The sequence below is a fragment of the Triturus cristatus genome, chromosome 7 (genome assembly GCF_964204655.1).
Source record: "Triturus cristatus chromosome 7, aTriCri1.1, whole genome shotgun sequence".
In the NCBI taxonomy this organism is placed as follows: domain Eukaryota; kingdom Metazoa; phylum Chordata; class Amphibia; order Caudata; family Salamandridae; genus Triturus; species Triturus cristatus.
Genome location: NC_140590.1, coordinates 1,875,483,757 through 1,875,497,058, shown reverse-complemented (window position 1 = coordinate 1,875,497,058; position 13,302 = coordinate 1,875,483,757).

The window sequence follows — 13,302 nt, the reverse complement described above, 5'->3', positions numbered from 1 at the left end:
GTATATAAGTGTCTAAATGGATGATTTGTTTTTGACAAATTGATTGTTTAACTGACTGATTAAGTGTATCATAGTGAATACATGTTTTAGTGAGTAATGTTTAAATATGTATATATCTGTATCAGTCTCTCACTTTGTGTATAAGTGGCTGCATGGGTTGGTGAGTAGCTACATGGGTGTCTATATAGGTTATTAGTTGGTTTTTTGAGTATCAGTCTGAGTGTCTGCATGGTTCGGTGGGGGGTATTACGTAGTGCACAGGTGCATGAATGAGTGACTCACTGTTTGTATGTGTTGAACAGACCATGTGTGCAGGACTGCATGGGTGGATGAGTGTGTGTATGGGTGTGTTAGTGAGTGAATGACTGTCTCAATAGTGTCTTTATGAGTAACTACATATGTTTAAAACTAGTATATGTGACTATTGGTGTATATATGTGAGTATATGCAAGGGTGAGAGATTGGAAGAGTTCCTGTATGAATAAGTATGTGTTTCTATAAGTGATTGTTTAAAAGACTAAGTATGTGTAAGTTTCCGTAGAAGTAAGTATGGTGGTGTGTGTATAACTGTATATGCAAGTAAATGTATGTTTGATTCTTTATTAGTACGAGTGACTATGTGTGTGAGTAACTCTATGGATGAGTGGCATTGTGTAACAGGATGTATAGGTGTATGAGTACATATGATGAGTGAGTACATGTATGAGTGACTGTATTGGACTGTTGGTGAATGAGTGGATGTGTATGTGGATCTTAGAAGAGGTTGTTGTAACTGGTATTGGTATGTCCTTTGTTTTGAAAATTTTAGTCTCTATTTTTGAATGTGTGTGTCAAAGGTTATATTAGGGTGAGAGGAGGTCTGCCACTCTATCACAAGGATGATGTCATCAGTGATGTCATCAGTGATGTCATTTGAGATGTCATCAGTGATGTCATGAGTGATGTCACTGACCATGTCATGAGTGATGTAATATGTGACGTCATCAGCAGTGCATTGCGGGCGCGCGAGTTATAGTTAGCTGAACTAACTATAACGGGGCAATTTCATTGGTTTTTTACGAGTAAAATGTCCAGCTAACTATAACATGTGTGAAACCTATGGTTTTTTCACTGAATTTCTAAGGTTTTTTAAATGCTAATTCCTAACTATAACGTGTGTGAAACCTATGGTTTTTTCACTGAATATATATATATATATTCACTTAAAAAACCATAGGTTTCACACATGTTATAGTTAGCTGGACATTTCTCTCGTAAAAAACCAATGAAATTCCCCCGTTATAGTTAGTGCAGGCATCTATAACTCACGCGACCGCAATCCTCTGCTGATGACGTCAGATATTACATCACTGTATTTAGACACTTATTTACTCATGTCTTCTTCCATTAATCTTTAGCTATACATATATTACAAATATTTATTTTTCAGAAAGACACATATGTCATCAGTGATGTAATATCTGACGTAATTAGCAGAGGATTGCGGTCGCGTGAGTTATAGTTGCCTGCACTAACTATAACGGGGGAATTTCGTTGTTTTTTTACGAGAGAAATGTCCAGCTAACTATAACATGTGTGAAACCTATGGTTTTTTAAGTGAATTTGCAAGGTTTTTTAAATGCTAATTCCTAACTATAACGTTTGTGAAACCTATGTTTTTTTCAGTGAATATATATAAATATAAGCACACATATTTATATATATGTATATAAATGTATGTATATATATATATATTCAGTGAAAAAACCATAGGTTTCACACATGTTATAGTTAGCTGGACATTTTACTGATAAAAAACCATTGAAATTCCCCCGTTATAGTTAGTGCAGGCAACTATAACTCACGCGACCGCAATCCTCTGCTGATGCTAATACTGTATTTAGACACTTATTTGCCCATGTCTTCTTCCATTAAATTTTAGCTATACATATATTACAAATATTTTTTTTTCATAAAGACACATATGTCATCAGCAGAGGATTGCGGTCGCGTGAGTTATAGTTGCCTGCACTAACTATAACGGGGGAATTTCAATGGTTTTTTATCAGTAAAATGTCCAGCTAACTATAACATGTGTGAAACCTATGGTTTTTTCACTGAATTTGCAAGGTTTTTTAAATGCTAATTCCTAACTATAACGTGTGTGAAACCTATGTTTTTTTCAGTGAATTTGTACGGTTGTTTAAATGCTAAGTTACTTTACGCCATTCGTGGCGTGCGCGCCCACTTAACGCAGTTCGTTCCGTGCGCGCACGGTGCGCGGTGCGCTTCGCGCACCGCGCGCCCACTTTACGCAGTTAGTGCCGTGCACGCACGGTGGGAACGCGGTGCGCACCGCGTGCCCACGTTACGCTAGATGGGCCATGAACGCACGATGCGCTTCGCGCACCGTGCGCACATGGAGGACATATGATGCGCGTCGTTGTGACAGGTAATATTTTAGTTCTTCAGTAATTTCAAAAGCCATGCTCAAATGGTGCCCTTTGGGCACCATTTGCACATGGGGTGGGGAGAGTATGGATAATTTTTTTTTTTTTAAATATTTTTTACCGTACGCGTACGGTAAGCGTAATCGGCGAAATTTTCGAAAAAATTAAAATTCCCTTTTTGGCCTTGGGGGATCTTTGGGGACTCCCTCAACATGGCTAGGTGCTTGGGAGCTGTCTAAACAGCCCCTTTACATGTTTTTGCCCTTTGTTTTTCAACCCCCTCTCAGAGTGCGAGAGAGAAAATGGCGGCCGCAACTTCCTGGTCTCGACCGATTCGAATGTTTACTAAGATCTAACAGCCAATCAGATTCGCGCTCGCGCACGGCACCGTACGCGTACGGTAAGCTTACCGTAAGCGCACCGTAAGCGCACCGTAAGCTGCCACAGATATATATATTGATTTAAATGCTATTTTCTCAGGAACTACTGAACAGATTTACACCAGACCTACAAAAGGCACTTCCTTGACCTGAGGACTACCTCTCTGCCAAATTTCAAGTAACTCTGTTCAGCCGTTCGGGCTGTAGCTGTGTCTAAAGGTCCTATGGAAAAATACATGGGAAAAACGCGTTTTGGGACCCCCCTTTTTTCTCAGCCCCCGCTTGACGAATCCCCCCGAGACTTTCAGGGTAGGAGCGGAGCGTAGCGCCCCACCTATTTTGAAAATTTCGCGAGGATTGGTCGACCGGCGCCAAAGTTATTCCAAATAGAATGTTGCGGTTTTCCTATGGAAACAGGGTCCTAACTATAACTACCTACTGGCGACCGCCAGTAGGTAATATATATATATATATATATACACTCATATATATACACACATTTGGAAAACATAGTTTTTAAAACGGTGAAAACTACAACTATCACTATAAACTGTGAAAACTATAATGCTGGCCACTTTATGCTAATATTTGCACATAGAAAGGATCTGAACTGAATTTGAAGGGCTCCAGGGAGCAGCTAAAAACTTGAGGGGAATTTATTGTTTGTTATCGGCCATTTTTCCTCTTTCGGGACATCACGGGGTGCCATTTTGAGTAGTGCACTCTCTAGTCCCTGGCCACATGTAGATAAGGAGAGGCATGACTGATGTCATTTGAGATGTCATCAGTGATGTCACTGACCATGTCATGAGTGATGTAATATATGAGGTCATAAGTAGTGCATTGCGGGGGCGCAAGTTAGTTACCTCAGCTAACTATAACTGCTGAATTTCACTGGTTTTGTACAAGTGAAATTTGAGCCTAACTATAACGTCCCAGTAACCTTTGCTTTTGTCAGTGAATTTCTAAGGTTTTTTAAATGCTAATTACTAACTATAACGTCCCTGTAACCTTTATTTTTTTCCAGTGAATTGTTATGTTTTTTTAAGTAGTAAAAGCGTTTTAGAGCCACCAATATCACATTATCACGAATATGAATACCAATATCACATTACCACCAATATCACATTATCACCAATATGGATACCAATATCACATTACCTCCAATATAAATACCACCACCAATGTCACATTACCACCAGTATCACATTACCACAAGTATGAATACCCCCACCAATGTCACATTACCACCAATATCACATTACCAGCAATATCACATAATCACCAATATGAATACCAATATCACATTACCACCAATATAAATACCACCACCATTGTCACATTAGCACAAATGTCACATTATCACCAATATGAATACCAATGTCACATTACCTCCAATATAAATACTGTGAGAAGGTGGCGTGATATATGCTGTCCACTAGTTCTAGTGGGCACCTTGTATCAGTCCAAACAACCCCTTATGGTGATAGGTTAAAGACAACCTTCATTGAAAGCTATCCTAGTGGTAGCTATGGAGAGCAGCGTTCAGGCTAAGTCTTGAAGGAATGTAAAGCAGCTTGTTTTACCAGTCTATAATCTCTTGAATGATCAAATGAAAAGACAACCACACCAGGTATATATTTAAAATATATGTATTTAGTATAAAACACACCCCTCTAGTCTCTTTATGAGACTGGAGTTCAAAGTACTTAGCTTACTAGTCAGCAATTTTCAGTAATAGCACAAATACACGTTTGGGCCCTAGGTGCATACCAAACCATATACCAAAAAAGTGGTATAAGAACCACGACTGGTATAGACACAAGGCCTATAGCCTCTAGAATCACTGGGACCCCAAAGAACCACCCAAGGTTGTAACACAGGGGACCCACGGGGACTGTATGCAGTGTGTAAACACAACCGCGGGATCCTGTTATCTTCTATGGGCAATGTCGTGGTTGGAAATTTAAAGATTAGGGACACTTCTAATCGAGTCAGGACCAAACCCTTTTGGACTTACGAAGTTCTAGGGCTATCAGCCAAGTGAGCACTGGAGTACTCGAGTTACCTCACCCAGGGAAGCCGGGTGCATAGTTGTCTTTTGGTGTCGGGTCGCGTCGTCGATTTCAATGGGAGCCTGCAAAGAACGGTTGCTGTCGTGAAGAGGAGAAGTGTCCGGAGAGATCCAAGCCTGGATCTAGGATGTAAGGAACCTAAAAGCAGAGGGGACAGAGTCTGGGTCACTTGCCAGTGACCTAGGGCAGGATGGACCAATGCCCACAGATGTCGGGTGCTTCAGGTGAGTTGATGGGTGTCTTGACTCTTCAGCCACGATGTCCAGGAGGTATCAACGAAGTCCAAAAGCTGGTTTTGAGTTGTCCCACAAAGTTTGTCAAGTGCTGCTGTGTCGGCAACCAGAATGGAGCCAACAATCCTTGGCAATGGCAAGTCACTGGAATTTAGAGAAAGGACTGTGGTGCAGACCAGCAAGATCTGAGGGACTCACCCATCAAGGGTAAGTCAAGGCACGTCTGGAGCAACCAGGAAAGCCCAAGCAGAAAAGGAGTTGCCTTTGTGGGGACTTGCTAGCCAACGGGCTAGTGATCACAAAGGAGCCTCGAGCAGTTGCACTTGGAGCTGGCCCACGGGTCACTCGTGGAGTGGAGACCAACAATCTTCGATGCAGGAGGTGCTCAAGGCTGGGGCTACTTGGAGCCCAAAGCACAACTTTGAGGAGGACCAGGAAGATAGTGTTGCTGTAAAAGTTCACGGTGTCCAGGGGTCATGGTTCCACATCACCCATGATAGCCACAGGCCTCAGCTTTGCTGTGGACTCAGGGTAGCCTCGGGGAAGTCTGGAAATCCACCTCTGGTGATACGAAGACTTCGGCATCCGGCAGGAGCTTCAGCGATGTAGACCGATCAGTTGCTTCTTTGGTGCCTGCCAAGCAGGGGAGTCACTCCTTGGCCCCAAGGGTGATTTCTTCAGTCTTCTAATCGGGATAGAACATCGAAGGTCCAGGAAATCTGTATCAGAGTCTCGTCCAGGGTAATCTAAAGTCCTAGGGACTGGATTCCTATACTTATAGTAAGTTTAGGGGATGGACTAACTCTAAGGCCCCACCTATGGGTGGGCCTGGAAAGAGGGGTGGTTACACCCATTTCCTTTGTTTAGTTTCACACCAGAGCAGGGGCAGGTAGCCCCTGCAACCGGTTTGTACTGGGCTATGCACAGGGACAGCAAACGTGCCCCCAGTGCAGGACTTCAAAGCACCAGAGAGTGCTCCCGCCCAGCCCCAATACACATCAGCCTGTCTGGGGAGGTGGTTACATCTCCCTTCGACCGAGAACCTATTATCCAGGCCTCCCCTGCCAGAGTTTTTGTCAGCAGCAGGAGGTCAGACCCGTGTCTGTGGCAGAGGCATCCATTTTGTGATGCCTCGGCTCAGGAAAGTCCTACTGGGTTTAGCCAGTGTGAACATGTCTCTCCCTCTAGTAGGGTGGAATGCTACCCCTGCCACCAGAGCTGACGGGGGGTAGTATTCCAAAGCATTTGACACCAAACACGACATGTTTTGATGCAGTCATCCCAAAGTTATCATTTACCACGAGGTTATAATGCACTTAAGAGTATATAGTATGGCTGTATCACAGAACAGCCATAAGGAAGTATTTCCGAAAGCTGCAGAGGGGCTCAGCTCATACTGGGGCACCCTCTCACATAAAACCAGGCACTCTGCATTCAGGAATGTCAAGGCCTGCCATAGGAGTGGCCTATAGGTTTATATGTGTCTGTATAGGGTAGTGATATAGGTAGCCTATACCACAGTCAGGGGTGCAAGCACACCCTTACCCAGGCTACAGTAACAGACCTGTGGTGCCATTTTGGAGTGCTGCCCAGGGGTGGCATAATATATGCTGCAGCCCCTGGTAGGCCTCAGAGGTACCTATGCCCTAGGTACATAGTATACCATATACTAGGGGCTTATAAGGCACTCCAGAATACAATTAGATATGTACCTAATGTACATGGAAACCATTTTAGAGAGGAAGTAGCTAGGCTGTGGTCCTGATTAGCAGGGCCACAGCCAGACCAAGGTCGAAAAACAGTGAAACACCAGCAAAAAGTGGGGGTACTCATGTGATGCAGATCCTACTCTCCTACACAACCCCCCTAAATGAAGGGACATTAAACTAACCTTGACCAGTTGAGTCTTCATGTTCTAAGTGGAAATACCTATACTACCACCCATTACCACCAATATGAATATCTCCACAAATATGGATACTGTCACTGCCAACACTATGTGCTAGCAAAGCAAACAGTTTTGGCTTTTATGTGCTATTTCATGAAACCATCATTTCTGCATGGGTGTGTCGTCGTGCATTGTTCTGGTAAACCTGGACCTACTGGATTTGCCAATGCTTGTTTTAAAGGTCACTGTTTGAGTGGATCCACTCCATTTTATTCAGAAGTTGCCAAATTATTGGATATATTGAATATCCAGTTTACATTTTTTAGGAGCTTTCAAAATAGTTGGAAGGATGTAGCGAGCACCAACATCCCACGAGCAGCCTTTTGTGGTATCAGCCGAGGCCCTGATTTTAGTCTAATAAAACCGTGCAATAATTCCTTCCTTGTGCCTTCTCACGCTCGCTCCCTCACCCCTTCCTCCCTCCCACCGTCCCTCCCTTACACGCCCCTTTGTGGTGAAAGGCACACAGTGCCGTGTCCTCAGCCCTGGAGCCCACATTCAGAGCACATGATCGTCCAATGAGATAGAAGCATCCGGGCCTATCTCTGCAATGATATTCAATCAGAACACGAGGAAATAAACAAAACACGCTTCCTGATGACAATCACAAATGAATCTACTGCAGCATCAGCACATTCCACCCAGAGCCATCTGCACATCTCTGGCTCTGGGCACAGTGTGGAGGGAAGAGAACAGCAGACCCAGAGGCTGGCACCAGGAGAGGCTTGAGTGAAGCCTCCCCTTGTGATCCATCACTCACTCCTTCCCTCCTTCATCTCTCACGACCTCCCTCCCTCCCTCCTTCTATCAGCACATTCCACCCAGTGCCACCTGTACATCTCTGGCTGTGGTGGGCACAGTGTGGAGGGAGGAGAACAGCAGACCCAGAGGCTGGCACCCGGAGAGGCTTGAGTGAAGCCTGCCTTCTTGGTCTGTCAGTCACCCCCAAAGGTGAAGTCTTTACCTCTATTGAGGACCACCTTCCCCTCCAGGGTGAAGGTCTGTGACAGTGCCAGTTCCCAGACCATGACAAACACAGTCTGGGGTGCAGGTTGTACCTGCCCTTCTGAAAAGCACCAGAGCCCTGCTCTGCAAGAGACCTTCCAGAGGCCTGTGTTGTGCTTCAGAAGCTCACACTGGTGCCTGACTCCCCTCCTCTCTCTTGGCAGTGCCCTGTGGTTCAAGGGATATGTGGGTGCACAAGATCACACACTGCATCATGTGTATCCCAATGCTTACCTGTTATAGTCACAGTCACATCTGCAGGAACAAACCTCGGGCCTCGTCTATGCCATCTCCAACTGAGCACAAGAGAAGTACAGACAATGAACAATGATGAACCGACCAACTGCTTTTCCTGTTATAAAACTTGAAAAAAACAATAGGACAACAATCAACTTCTAACCAAATTTCACCAACGTGTGAACAATGAACAGTGTACAGGCTGCCTTTTTTCCAACCAGTGTGAACAATGAACAGTGCACAGGTCGCCTTCTTCTCACCAAGGGTGAACGACGAATAATGCACAGGCCACCTTCCTCTCACCTCCTACCTCTGAGGGTGAACACTGTACAGTGCACAGACCACCTTTATTGAGTGTAAACAATGTACAGTGCACAGACTACCTGAGTGTAAACAATGTAGAGCGCACAGATCACCTTCCTCTGTGTGTGAACAATACACAGTGCACCAACCACCTTCTCTGAGTGTGAAAAACATACAGTGCACTGGTCACCTTCTTTTGAGTGTGAACAACGTATAGTGTGCAGGCTACCATCCTCTGAGTGCGAGCAATGTACAGTGCACAGTCCAAGGGGACCTCTTACTTCACTATAACTGCTGAATTTCACTGGTTTTGTACTAGTGAAACCTGGGCCTAACTATAACATTTCTGTAACCTTTGGTTTTTCAGTGAATATAAATATATATATATCAGTGATGTCATCAGTGATGTCATTTGAGATGTCATCAGTGATGTCATTGATCATGTCATGCGTGACGTAACTACAACTGCTGTATTTCTCCAGTCTTATACGAGTGAAATGTCAGCCTAACTATAATGTCCCTGAAAACCTTTGTTTTTTTCAGTGAATATCTAAGGTTTTTTTTAATCCTATTTCCTAACTATAATAGCCCTATATCCTTTGGTTTTTTCCAGTGAATTTCTATGTCCAGTAGCAATGATCTTGCAGAATGGGCTGGAAAGGGGGTGGGGCATCTGACCAGCTCTTAGAAATCCTGCAGAGTAGGACTTATAGAAAGTATCAGGAGGGCTTCTTTGTCCCCAAGGTCCTTTAGCATCCAAGAAACCTTTATTCCCCACCCACTAGTGTGAAAGGAGACGTGTTTGCAGAGTAGTGCAGAAAGGGGTGTGGCATCAGAACACCTCTTAGCAAACTGACTGTGTGGAACTTGCTTGAGATACCAAGAGGGAACCCTGGCCCCCAAATACACTCAATAGCCAAGGGGACTTCATCCCCCAACTAGTACTATGCCAGGAGACATGTTTGCAGCTTGATGCAGAAAGGACATCCTTGATGATTGCACAGATAGTGCCTGTGTGATTCCACGAGTACCATTGCCAAGGACAGACTGCGAATACCGGGTGTTTTTGGCAAAGTGTAAAACACATATATATAGACATATCTGACATAAAGTTTTAGTGTAGCTATTTGGTAAGATACTAATGTAACTTTCCCCTTTGTATTCATTTGTTGAAATAACTACAACAAAAATGCATTTTCCTTCTTCACAGCAACAGCGGAGGTCCCAATGACATCAATAGTTACGAATACAAATACAAAAGTGTAAAACAGATATATAGACATAATTTACACAAAGTTTGAGTCTAGCTGTTTAGTTAAATATTGATTTAACTTTATTTTACCAACATATTTGTAAAAAAAACAACAGTTTCAAAAAATTACTTTCAACATCTGAACTCACGAACACAACATAACTTTCAAACAAATATCAAACTATCCATTGATACCCAAACTCATGAGGAATCAAAAACTGCTGCAAAACTAGTGCACTGCACAATACGTGACCCTCTCTGGAGGGACCTACAAAAATATTCATGTGGGACGACGTCGATCACATATTATCTTAAAACCTATCATAGAAAATGCCTTCAACTGGCAATCTGCAAGAGGGAACCTGGAGGACCGTCTACAACAGTGGCAGCAGCAACAATACCCCGCCAGAAAGAGCCTTTAGAGGTACAGACGACTACAACAGACATGGCTCCAGAGATTTCAAGAATGGCCACGTATTGCATGGACTAGACTGTTGATATAACTGCTAGTGAGCAGTGTGTTACAGCTATTCACAATGCTGCCAAAAATCATACATGGTATTCTTTCCCCCTTTTATATTTTTTGCTCATTTTATAAGAGGAGTTCATTGTGAGCAGCAAGAAGGCAATGCAAAGTTGAAGGACACTCGACTTCAATAGCAGCAACACCGAAGCAGAGAGTCAATTCAAAAGTCAAATCTCTACTTCAAGATTTGGATCCACAGTTTTTCCCGATGGCATCATACTGCATGGACGGTGGAGTTGTAGTTAGTGCTGAAGAGCATTCCTTAACATCCCTTTCCAATGCAGCAAAGAATGATAAATGTTGATTTATTTTTATTTTTGTCCGCAATAGTTTTTTCCACATTAGCAGGCATTTTTATTATCTTACAAAATGGGTATCTAATATCTATGTGTTGTTTATTTTATTATCTTCCAATTTATTGTAACACTACTTACATGTAACTTGCCGTATAGACAAGTGAAACCATCCCTCTACAAATAAATACACAAGTAACTTTTGCCAGCTGTCATGATTTACTTTTTCACTTTTTAAATACAAGTCAACAGTCGGTGTTTAAATCTTCTGATAAGTGCATCAACAACATATGCAGACATACTCTGTTTTTTACAGAACACTTTGTGACATTTTGTAATCTCTTTTTTAAAACGATCAATTGTAATATATGTGCCTTGTTCTGCAACTCCGCCTCTTAACAACTATTCATTTTCTCTAGAATGCTTCTAAGGACCAAAGAAATGAAACTGCACATCACCACAACCCTTTTCTACGTCTGCCACACTACTGCAAAAATGCTCTACTTATTTCTCCTAAACATAAAGCAGACGTTTTCACATAATACAGCCTCCTACCTAGAGTTCGCATTGTTGAGTGGTATGACTTATTTTGTGTTTTAAACTTCGCATGGAAAGATATGTAGTAATTTTCTTAATATCTCAATGGATTGCTGTCTAATACTAGAAACACTACTACAATTCCATTTGCAAACAGTACCCTGACTACGCATCCCTTGTACCTGTACTGCAATAATGTCTTCCACCTTTCAAGTTACCATCACCTCTTTTGCTATAGAACTACCATTCTTCATTTCATAACATCGTCCTCTTTAATCAATAGCATGAAATAATTTGTTATCCTGGAGATAGCTTTCTTCATTAAAGAAAGCCTCTGTACAAAAAGTCAGTACCCATTGTCCACTAAAAACCGTACAACAGTTACTTCAATTCATTAATCTTTTCTTCTGGTTTTGTCTGGTGCGGAAGATTAAGTTGTCAAGAGTCTTCATTCTATTTAGAATCAAAATGAAAAGCTTCCTCTTCGAAGCAAAGGCCTTATCAACTACTCTCTCAACTCGTTCTTTCCGTTTCACTGCATCTCCCCTTCTTCTAAACTTTTTTGAGTTTAACACTACATTTGGGTGATAAGATTTGTTACAATGGTACTCGCTACGTAATTACATGAGTGCATGAGTAGAGCCTGAGTGTTTCATCAGTACACGCTTGTGCCTCAGTATTTCAATGACTGCATGGGTTGTAATGGGTGTTTAGATGGCTGCATAGGCTTTGCATAAATGTTATACTGATTGCATAGTTACAGCCTTGTTAAATGCATAAGTCAATAGATGGTACCTAGGTGATTAGATGAATGTATACATAGTGCCTGCATACTTCACTAACTACATAATTTCTGCCTGCCTGATTGCAAGAGTATGTGTATAGTTTCTGGGCAATTTAATAACTCCATGGATAGTGAATTACCAATTTGAAGACTGCCTGAGTAGTGGCTGGGTGATTCCACGAGTGCCTGAATACTGCCTGACTGACTGAGAAAGTACCTTCATTCCTGCTAGATACATAACAATTGTCACTATATCTCTGAATGATTGGTTATCTCCTTCTGTCAGTATCAAACTACCTGTTTTACTGTATACATGCTTTTATTTTGAGCTATGTGTGAGTGAAATCTAGGTATCACACGTGATACACAATTGCATACATGGCACTCTAGAAACATACATTGCTTTGCTACTTAGCGTGCACATGCATCAGTAAGTTTCTAAAACAGAAAGCAACATTTTCAAAGCACAAAACCTTTTGTGAATAGTATACCTACATAATTTCTCAAATACTTATTCTTCTTCTAAAACATATGTTCAGCATATCTGAAACAAAAGTTACACATGAAATGAATCTAGCACAAGAACTCTTGGGGCATTCTGCACTATTAATCCTTCTCAATTTTAAACAAACCATGTGTAAAGAAAAAAACTACCCTGTATAACACTACCCTGTATAACATGTAAACATATATGCAATTTTTTAATAGATGTACACCTCCAAGCCCTTTTCCCCAAAATACATACCTCTCTGCATATTTATGCAAACTCAAAAGTCCCACCGTATATATAGAGCTATGTACAAGCTCAAAAACTATATCTCACCACCTACTCATATGCAAAGTGGTCATATAAGTTAAAAAACCACATTGACAAACACTTCCCAATACACAGGTAACAAGTGTTTCTTTCTAATTCATATACATGCACACAATATGTTCTCATCTTTTATTTCTCACTACATTATTCCTGTTTAATAAGGTTACTAAAAGTACTACAACTCCAATAATGCAAATGACAGGTGTATCTATTCTGTACATGATGTTTAGACATTTAAAACATTCTTAATTCCTCATTGCAACTTTCCACAAAACTATAGTGTTATTTTTCAATAAAATACACAATGTGTCTAAAATCGCAACCTCTTCCACTTTCCACTCTTTCATCATGAGAAAGGCAGCAAATTAAATGATGTCTTTCATTTAAGACTATTGCATCTCCACTTGTGAATGGTTGGCATCTGTTAACCCTTTCCCTCTCTTTCAAAACGAGGTTTCTGTCGCCGCGTTTTTGCAATGTTTT